Source organism: Neomonachus schauinslandi, chromosome 14 (genome assembly GCF_002201575.2).
Source record: "Neomonachus schauinslandi chromosome 14, ASM220157v2, whole genome shotgun sequence".
Lineage (NCBI taxonomy): Eukaryota > Metazoa > Chordata > Mammalia > Carnivora > Phocidae > Neomonachus > Neomonachus schauinslandi.
In genome coordinates this window covers 18,829,378-18,833,220 of record NC_058416.1, presented here as the reverse complement: position 1 = coordinate 18,833,220, position 3,843 = coordinate 18,829,378, and positions in this window count along the sequence as shown.

Here is a 3,843-nt window from a genome sequence, read left to right as displayed (position 1 = left end):
GGTTTGGCAAAGTTATGCTACATTTCAATTATTACTACAATACGTTACTGCCCATGTAATATCAAGCAATCACTCAGATTCTAAACACTGCAAGGAGGTGGTCTTTCAAAATTTTCTGCTTTTCCAGAAATGTCTAAATCTAGATGTAGTAAAAATATTCCAGGTAGTCTAGAGGTTAACCTTCAAGTTTACACAAGTCTCCCAAATTCCAAATTTTCATGGGATTAGAAATTCCAAAATGAGGAGGTCACCACCACTCTGTCTAATATCCCTTGAGGTTTACTGATCCCTCCCTGTTCCCCTAATCAATCCTTTTCCTGTTCCCATTCATGGCATATCAAACACCCTGTCACTTAAGGCTCATTTTTCTCTAGTCTCTGAAATTATGTTTATTTTTCAGTTATTCTTTGATTCTGAAGACTTATTAAGGCATTAATGAAGAGAATGACTTGATGGGTGTCAAAGGAGTTTCCAGTGAAGAGTTGCCAAGGATTGGCTTGATTACAGGGGCCAGTCTATGAAAATAACAGAGAAGGGGTGAGCTCTGTAATTAAATCTCTAGGTATCTGAGCTTACACGGGCCCCAAAAAAGATAAGATGAACCCAGTATAGGTGATTATTTAGGGCTATTAGCAATCCAAGCAGGAAAAAAAAACATAATAATAACTGAGAAGATTTTAATTAAAAAGCAAATGTTGAGAGACTATCTCTGGCAATGTGGCGACTCCCTATTAATGAAAAACAAAAGCACTTTTGCCCACACTAGCCAGAAAACTTTCCTCTTCCACTTCACTTAGGGATGACACATACATTTTTTTTTTCATATTTCTCCCTTTGATTCAAACTGCTCTGTTCCATGAGCAGTGACAAACTTTTTCAAGAGGTTGCCAATTCCTTTACTACCAATGCCATGGTTCCTTCATCAAAGTCATTACCACACCGTCATGGCTGACTTGCCACTCCAGTTATCCTCCTTCAGATACAGTTAACACCATCTCATGTAAGATATGGGGTCTGTAGAACAATAGACCAGGTAGAGGGCTGCCCACAGATGCAGCATGTAAGAAAGGAAGTTCCCAGGGACCAGTTAAGACAGGAAGGGTGTTGTGTCATGAGCAATTAAGTGGGTCCTGAGCCAAGGAGATGTAAAGGTAGGAATCCAAAGTAGCAAGAAGAGACCGGATCATGCATGTAGTTGCCTAGGTGAGACCAGGACATAATGATAAGAAACAATGATGTCTCAGTGGAGAAGCCAAGAGTGGAATGGTTAAGTGGAACAAGATGTGAAGACTGTGAACACCAGGCATGCTCTCTGTTGTCATTCTCACTAGACATAGATGGCATGCCAGAAGGAAAATTGCATTATTTAAAATAATGCTTTTATTTCTTCTCATAAAAGGCTTGGTTTGACAATATAATCTATATGTATAAATGGCATGATGAGAGACAATAAACTAAATTCCATCTTTTTCTCCCTAAAAATTCTGTGTGTGAGTTGAACAGGTTTTGTGCCTTCATTTTCAATGATCTTAGCCAGCACATCAGGATGGAACATGGACCATGCAACTTGCTCCCATGCTCCACTTCCCTTCTGTCTTATCAGGTACCTCTCATACATGTACGGAGTAACTCTGTGTTTAGTTAAAATAACTCTTTATAGGTATCACATTATATGGCACTCAGACCACATGAAAGTCATGAGACTAAGTATTGTGGGATTTTTTAAAAGAATCTTAATTAAAGATTGTGTATAAAGAAGCCAATAGTCTAGGGCGCCTGGGTGGCTCAGTTGGTTGAGCAACTGCCTTCGGCTCAGGTCATGATCCTGGAGTCCCGGGATCGAGTCCCACATTGGGCTCCCTGCTCGGTGGGGAGTCTGCTTCTCCCTCTGACCCTTCCCCTCTCATGCTCTCTGTCTCCCATTCTCTCTCTCACATAAATAAATAAAATCTTTAAAAAAAAAAAAAGAAGAGAAGCCAATAGTCTTTCACAAAGAAATTTCTTACTTTTCATTTCTCTGGTTCAAATTCCTCCTCCACAAGGCAGTTTCTCTTCTTCTCCCCACGTCTGTCCCAGAGCAGATCAGTTCTCCCTCGGTCTCCTACTGCAGGTTCCCTCAACTCCACTTTTCCAAACCCAGACATGACATCTAGGTTCTGAAGGTTCACATGCCTCACCAAGAAGTTTCATCAGAGCATATCCCCAACAAATGGTCATCTCCAAGGTGTGGGGGTGGGGTGGGAGGAAGGGGTTGTTCATAACTTTACACATGAGAATTGTTAGGATCCTAACTTGACATTTAGATTGTAAGTACACACACTGACATCAGCATGTGCCTAAATAAAAGCACAGACCCCTGAACAGGAGACCAGCATGGATCATACAGGTCAAGCACAGCCTTTGGGAGGACCTGGGAAGCTGGGTCTATATTTATATGAAGAAACTGGAACAAAGAGGATTCAGGTAGGCAAAAAAAAAAAAAAAAGATAGTCTGTGTTGGGAGAGGAGAGAGAGTCAAAATGAACAAAAGTGCAGGAATGAACGTGGATTCTTCTATATTCTGATTAGCACAGAAAAATAGGTCAAAAGTAATGGTGAGTTAGGTATGCAGTCCCCACCCTGGAGGCATTCGTACCAAAGAGATTGGACAAGCTCAGCTGAATGGCCACCATGGGATGGCTTGGATAGTGACCACTGTGAGAGCTTGGTTTTAAAACAATATAAAGCCTTAGTCAGAGGGCAGCTGAGGTCCAAATCCAGAGACAGGGATGGGCACTAAGCCAGGGGGGGGGACAAGATGATCACTTAAGATGAAACCTGAAGTCAGCTTGATAGCCCAGAGAATAGGAACAAACTTTGGAATGGGTCAGATGAGATTTCCCTTGTACCACAGTATAGACTGCCCTGTGGATGAAGCTCTTAAAGGATTATTCTGTGTTGGGTGCCTCACAAACAAGGAGTAATAATTTAATGCATTAATTTTACCAGTAAAATGAGGTGATTGGAGTTTTTTCAGTAGAGAAGCTATGTGAAGAATGTGATGGCTTGCAAAAATTGTGACATTGGATTACAATACCAAGAATAAATAAATAGTTAAAAACATACTCAATTAACAGTTACATAGTGAGTTTATCCGTTTATTTACTCAATAAATATTTGTTGGGTACCTATTGTTTGTCCAGCACTGGTGAGCAAAGCAGATTTGGTCCTGACTTCATGGAATTTATGATCTAATGTGGAAAGAGACATTGAGCAATTTATGCCATATGTTACAAAGTGTCCTGTTCTGAAGAAAAGGTGCAAGGTATTATGAGAGGCTCTAGCAGGGGAGGGGTCAGGTTAGAGACTTTACAAGATGGAGCTCATTGGGCCCTTGGCTAGATCAGTTGAGGTGCAGTAAGGAGGGCATGCATTAGACTGGGATAGAAATGACAGAACAGAAGAGGAAGAGAGGAAGAAAGAGAAGGAGCTGGGCATACACCAGTAAATAAAGCAGATAAAATCTCTGCCTTGTGGAGCTACTTCCAAGAAGAGATGCCCTGTAGGCAAGCAGAGCCCTCCAGAAGGAGATCAGATCGGGAACTGTCAGTGTAGGACCAATGGACAGATATGCTGTATTCTCCAAGAGAAAGAATGCCAAGAGAGACACACAACCAAGGATGAGCCTGAGCAAATTTCCCCTTTTGGGAAGTATGGGAAAAGAAAAGGAATTCATAATTCAGAAAAGGAGACAAGCAAATGTCTGCATTGGGGATAAGAATATTTTAGGCTCACAAGATGACTAGAAAAGGTTTTGATCCAGGACTGGTACCTCCTAGAGGAGAAGAAATTTGTAACTGCTTT